This window comes from Anomaloglossus baeobatrachus, chromosome 7 (assembly GCF_048569485.1).
Source record: "Anomaloglossus baeobatrachus isolate aAnoBae1 chromosome 7, aAnoBae1.hap1, whole genome shotgun sequence".
In the NCBI taxonomy this organism is placed as follows: Eukaryota; Metazoa; Chordata; class Amphibia; order Anura; family Aromobatidae; genus Anomaloglossus; species Anomaloglossus baeobatrachus.
This window is the reverse complement of record NC_134359.1, coordinates 307,902,546-307,909,835: the sequence shown is the minus strand read 5'-3', so window position 1 is coordinate 307,909,835 and position 7,290 is coordinate 307,902,546.

Below are 7,290 nucleotides of genomic sequence, written 5' to 3'. Positions count from 1 at the left end.
ACTCCGCTTGCAACGGGGAAGTCCACTCTCGGTGAGTCTAAGTGTTGGGAGCTTGGCCCGCAAGATCTGACCCTTGGGATTTCTGTAGGCGGTTGCGGACACCCTATCCTCCGCGTTGGGCTTCCGTCTCGCTCTCTGGGCTTACTGATGGAACAAGGCCTGAAACCTCGTCCCCAGCTGGCTAATTGACAAGGGGCTTGAAGCTGTCCTCGCAGTCGGGGTCCAGGCACCCCGACTGTGCACGCCCTTCGGACCGGATTCCCGCTGTTGGCAGCGGCGAGCTACAACCCTGCCCCGGTCCACTTTAGGTCTCCCGTGACTGGATCTCCGTCGCCTGTGGCCCTGTCTGCCGACTGCCACCTAGTCAGTAGTCCGGTAGTCCAAAGGCTCCAACCGCTGACTACCCTGTCACTTCACTCCTATCACTTCCACTCTCTAGACTTGTCTGCTGTGTTTCCTCCCCTGACTCCTCAGGACCCCTAGGTGGGCGTCACCATCTGCTTGGCCCCGCCCACTGGTGTGTCCCTATTGCCATGGGGGGTGACTAGGCTTTGGCTGATGTTGTGTACTATGTACGTGGGTTTGTGTTGGTATGCCAAGGAGGATGGAGTCCTGCACCTGGAAGATTTGTGCAGCCTCTGTGACAACCTGGTTTTGCCAGGGCGTCACATCAGTCTCCCCCATCACCTGTGAGCACACCGGGTTAGTGCCAGGCCTCACAAGCCACCGTAGCTGGCTGACCGGTAAGCCATCACTTGGCCTCTGGTTGCCATCACAGCTACCCCACAATCACGGGGTGCCGAGAGGCTTAAAGAAGGAGCTCTCCCCAAATACCAGACTAGATACCACCAATCAGAACAGCATCTAAGGGATTAACACCGATTGTGGTTGTGGCCGCAGGGTGTCAGATATGATGTAAGGAATATAAAAGAACCAGTCTCCCAGTAACTCGGCTCCGGACAATCCTCAGCACAGGAACCAGCTCCTGCCCAATGTGGAACAGCAGCAAAGCTGGAGACAAGCCGAGACAGGGCTTTCGGTAATTGCAGGCCGCTCCCGTTCTTCCAGCCTTCCTGGCCTTGTTTTTGCCGCCTTGAAACATTTTACACATAACAATTACTAGAAAGTTCAGCCACAAATGTTAGGTTATGTCTCTTCAGTCCGACTTGTTGAGGTCACCGTGGCATGTGAGGTGGTGGACAATACACGTGCAGTGTCGTCATCCGGCCACAGCAGGTCTCTGTCGTCTCTTGCATAGACTCTATGGTAGACCTCTGGGTGAGGGGAGATCTGTTAGGCCTGTTAAGATACTTTATCAGGTATGTTGTTACCAACCTGTTTAGTAAGTCCTCATTGTATGTAGTGCTGGCCCGTCCTGGGTTATGGCAAGTGTGCCGCCCCCGCAGCAGTCGAACCGCTCGGATCCGGGGTTGCTGTGGCTCGAGGGTCTCCGGACCCGGGGGCTGGCGGCCACTCAAATGTAAAGGGCGTATTTACAGGGGTTGAATGTTCGTGACGCCACCTGCGGGTTACGGTAAAGGGGAGTACCACCGCTGCCGAAGAGAGTACCAGGGCAGATGGTGTGGGGCAGCCAGGTATCAGTCCCTCCACAGGTAGCGAAGGCCCCGAACAGTGGGGATTTGGTAAACGGGTGGCTCGGCCTTGGGAAGCAGGGTGCAGGGGTCAGGTTCTGGATTTGGTGGAATAAGCAGACACTCACACAGATGGTAAACGAAAGTCTCTAGGCACCGCAGTGTCTACGGGGGGAGCCCGTCCAGGTCACGCTCCCACCAGTGTCACTTGGTGAGTACGGAGCCCTGCCTCCTTGCATAAATTGACCGTTGTGGCCCCTCGGCTTGAAGCTTTCGGAGCCCCATTACCCGTGTGTATGGCAGCTGTGCTCTTGATGGCTGGTACTTGGGATTTTAGTCGGTTGTGTAGTTTGGAGAACCCTATCCCCTGCGTTGTGCTGATGCCTTCAATCTCTGAGCTCTTGGGGAAAGTTCATAAAGAGACTATTCTCCACAGGTGAATTATCAGGTTGCGTGAAGCTACTCCCTGATCTAGGGTCCAGTACCCCGCCGTGCTTGGTACCGGTCTGGTTACTGGACTTCTGGTGCTGACTGTTCTCCAAAACTAAGTCTGTTACACCTTCTCCAATACCCTGCGACCGGGTTTCCGACTCCTGTAGTCCCGGACCACCGTCTGCGACCTAACCAACGTCACACAGGGAGCTCCATTTCCCTCACTCCTCACTCTTTGAGGGCTAACGCTTCACTCTCCTTCAGCTCCCCAGGAGCTACCACTCCAGCTCCTCTCACGCTGAGAGCTGACACTCTTCTGACTCAATCCCTCCCACCAGTCTGCCTGACCCCTAGGTGGGCGGCCGTGCTCCAACCTGACCAACCCACTCGTGTGTCTGTACAGGCCATGATGTGAGGTGTGGTTGGGATTTGTAGTGCGAATATTAGTGACACTGTTGATGGGAATCTGGAACCATGGGGGGTAGGCCCTGCACCCTGGGGGACAGGATGCAGTTCCCTGTAGCACCCTGATGTAGTCAGGGGAGCTACACAAGTGTAAGTAAGGACTGCACAAGTGGGCTATGTATACTGTGGTACCGCCCACCAGCGCTCATGTGATCAGCTGTAATGCCGCCCAACGCTCATGTGATAAGCTGTAATGCCGCCCAGCACTCATGTGATAAGCTGTAATGCCGCCCAGCGTTCATGTGATAAGCTGCAATGCCGCCCAGCGTTCATGTGATAAGCTGTAATGACGCCCAGCGCTCATGTGCTAAGCTGTAATGCCGCCCAGCGCTCATGTGCTAAGCTGTAATGCCGCCCAGCGCTCATGTGATAAGCTGTAATGCCGCCCAGCGTTCATGTGATAAGCTGTAATGACGCCCAGCGCTCATGTGCTAAGCTGTAATGCCGCCCAGCGCTCATGTGATGCCTTCACATCAGTTCCTGCGTCCTGGTGTGCATTGCACAATCGCGCAGGGTGTACTGGCTTCAGGATCACTGTTGCGCATGCGCGGTGGGTGGAGAAAGTCCTCATAACGTATAATAACGCTAAGCATTGCAAATGTTAGAATCCTGTTATTTATGAGTGGTGCAGTGTACAGGGGCACAATCCAGGGTTTTTAATATACATTATATACCATATATAATAGTGCGCAGTGTGTATGTGCAGTGTACAGGGGCACAATCCAGGGTTATATACCGTAAATAATAGTGCGCAGTGTGTATGTGCAGTGTACAGGGGCACAATCCAGGGTTATATACCATAAATAATAGTGCGCAGTGTGTATGTGCAGTGTACAGGGGCACAATCCAGGGTTATATACCATAAATAATAGTGCGCAGTGTGTATGTGCAGTGTACAGGGGCACAATCCAGGGTTATATACCGTAAATAATAGTGCGCAGTGTGTATGTGCAGTGTACAGGGGCACAATCCAGGGTTATATACCGTAAATAATAGTGCGCAGTGTGTATGTGCAGTGTACAGGGGCACAATCCAGGGTTATATACCATAAATAATAGTGCGCAGTGTGTATGTGCAGTGTACAGGGGCACAATCCAGGGTTATATACCGTAAATAATAGTGCGCAGTGTGTATGTGCAGTGTACAGGGGCACAATCCAGGGTTATATACCGTAAATAATAGTGCGCAGTGTGTATGTGCAGTGTACAGGGGCACAATCCAGGGTTATATACCATAAATAATAGTGCGCAGTGTGTATGTGCAGTGTACAGGGGCACAATCCAGGGTTATATACCGTAAATAATAGTGCGCAGTGTGTATGTGCAGGGTACAGGGGCACAATCCAGGGTTATATACCGTAAATAATAGTGCGCAGTGTGTATGTGCAGTGTACAGGGGCACAATCCAGGGTTATATACCGTAAATAATAGTGCGCAGTGTGTATGTGCAGTGTACAGGGGCACAATCCAGGGTTATATACCGTAAATAATAGTGCGCAGTGTGTATGTGCAGTGTACAGGGGCACAATCCAGGGTTATATACCGTAAATAATAGTGCGCAGTGTGTATGTGCAGTTGAACTATGGGGTATTTTTAAAAAAAGGTTTTACAAAGCGCAAGCGTCATGGATATAGATAATTTATAGCTGCACATGCGTTAGGCGCTTGCATAGGGGTTGTGACTTACACAGCCTCATTAGGTGAGTGTCATTTCATCTACATCTCCCTATAATATCTGGTAAGGCCCTATTTGCGCTTTTTTCCTCAGCTTCTCTTGTTCTTGTGGTCCAGTCCTATAGTGGTGGGTACATACCATATTTACAAAGGGTTAAATTACCTGCTTAAATGTATTATTCTCTATGTACGGCTAAGTTTACCCCCAAAAGAAAGCAGAGACCCCCCCCAAAAAAATTGCACTTACCAGACCCCAAACAATTAGAGTTGGCAGGTGAATGGGCTCTCATATACAGATCTGCGTCGCTGTCAGGTCCGCCCGGGTTCTACAGTAGTTGGCTCCCCCTGGTGACTGGAGGCAGTAGCACTCGCGCCGCTCAGAGTGATACTTGTACCCGATCTGTTTGTGAGAGCTGCAGTGCAATTGTCACATAGAGAATTTTACAAACTTCGCTGACTGTCATAGCGTAATCGGTATCTGTTCAGTTTAGTACCAGAATCAGAGTAGTACTCGTCAGGGGCATAGCCAGACATGGGATTCAGGTATCTCCACCATCGGGAGTAACCATGAGGTTAGGGATAGCCTAGGGTCCCCTATTGTGTGGGACAGCATAGGATCCCCAGTTTCCCGCTATCCTAACAGTCGCCCTATGACAGCATTGCAGCTAGAACAATGAGGGACCTGACAGCGACGCCGATCTCTGTGTGAGAGCCCATCCACCATTGGCACTTGCTAACTGTAATTGTTTGGGGTCTGATGAGTGCGTTTTTTTTCTGGGGGGTGGATCCACTTTCTTTTGGGGGTGTCTGCTTTCTTTTGCAGGTAAAATATGAGAAGCAGTGAAAAAAAAACACATTTACCATAGTATCAAGGTATATTTATATCAGTGATTTACTGGGATATTTATCTAGTGGCAAATAGAGGACAATCTGATACTACGGACAAATCGCTGCTGGACAAGTACAAGTAAGGAAGAAAACACGGTCAAATGCCCATAGCTCTCACATTATTAAACCTTTATTCAATTTTCAAAACATTACAAAGAAATCATACACATATATATATATATATATATATATATATATATATATATATATACATACACATAAGAATTGGTGGATGTGCATTTAAAGGCAGTATCAAAAGACTAAGACCCATATCCCCAGAGCAAATCACTGTATCAATGTATAGAAATGTAATCTCTGATGTAGTGGTGAGAATCACCACCAGGAGTCACTGATGTCCTGTTTCTAGCCACCATAGGACCTGCCATCTACACACACACACACACACACACACACACACACACACACACACACACACACTTCTAGAAATCATATACAGATTGTCTGGAGGTCACAAAACATTATTAATAGTCACCTGCAATGGGGGATGAACGTCTGCGCGGAGTAGTGTGGAGGAGAGGGTTCCAGAGTCCTGCGCCTGACGCACGTTTCAGCCAAGAAAATGCCTTTGTCAAGGGGCGTGACCGTGGCATTGAGAGGGAAGGTTTTAATATGCATTATAGCCAGTCAAAATGCAGCACCCTATGGTGATGCACACATTGTTGCAACACTTCCCCGACACCCAGCTGGCCACTGCGTCACTGGTGAGGTGATCCAGGGAATCACATGATCTGGAAACACCAGACCCGTATTGATACAGGGGACCAGTGGGATGCCAGGGAACCAATGACATGCATGCGTATAGGTGCACAGCGGAGACTGCAGGTAAACACTTAGTGTGATCCTATAATATAAAGGTGTCACAAACCACCGGGGGGGTCACTCAGAAATCCCCCGCGCTGGCTACCAGTACGTCACAATCGGGGGGTAACAAGTGGGGGTCACCCCTCCTTTATACCTCCCGACCGACAGACAGAGCACGTGACGCGCTCTCTAGCGCCCCTCTTATAGTCAGGCCAATTCTGGAATTGCCCGACCATAAGCAAGGAGGCCGCTATACTACTTATGCCGATTATTGAAGGGTCCCCGGTGAGAGTAAGGTATATATTCCCCCGACCTCCGCGGGCGGAATATATAAAATCTCCCCGAATCTCACTGGCCTCCCCACAATAATCCTTGGCACAATTCGCTGCCACCAACCGATTTACGGTAACTATTAGCCGAACACACAGACGTGGGATTCAAGATCGAGATAACAGAACAGCCCAAGATTAATTATATAATTTAATCAGCCTAAAGCCACACTAGAAAATACAATATATACAATAGGGAATCTACAGAATATACATATGTCAGAGTACAGTTACAATCAAAGCATGGGTTACAAACAGGCATACACAGTTCCAGCAGTTACCTTGTTGCGTCTGGCCACAGGGGGGCGCTGTACCCAGGTTTCTAGGATCCTTCCCACAGATGTTTCCTACACGTGCCCCCAGCGAAAGAACACTGGAAAGTGGCCGAAGTAGGGTTATCAACCTGGCCAAATCCAGGTCCCCTCCTACCTTCGTGACCTCACAGGGAGCACTGCTCCACCCCTGGCTTGAGTTATGGACAATATCCCAACCTGGAATATGGGCCATAACTTTGCCTGGGAGCGTCGTAGGCGGGCGCCAATGCTCTCATTGTGACAGTTATGAATTTAGCTACAGAACGAGGGGACTCATGACCTGTCTGCCAGTTCCCCATTGGCTGATATCACGCCTGGGGCATTTCCCAATGTCCTGCTCCCATAAAAAGGGTGTGCCGGCATCGTCCGCATGCAGAGACACCATTTTTATGGTTGCCATATTTATCGGAAATATGGCTTGCGAGATATGAACCATTTTTTACTGGAGTCGTTCTGTCTGGCTATTTCCATAGCCTTGTAATGAGATACAACTCTTGTTACAGGGTGACGGCAGGGAGTCATCCTGTGTCCTTTGTTCCCACACCACCTCATCTCCATATCACAGGACATGGCCATGGAGGTGTAAGTGGAACACTGAGAACAAGAAGGGAGGGGGCACTGCCAGGGAGTGATGAGGGATTATGACTGGAGTCATAATTCATCTTCATATCCCGGGATTTGCCTCACACCTCCCCCCTTTTGAGGGCGCTAGGGGGCAGCACACTCCGGTGTTCCCCCGTGCGCCCGTCCGCGACCTCTCCTTGTCGGGACAGCCC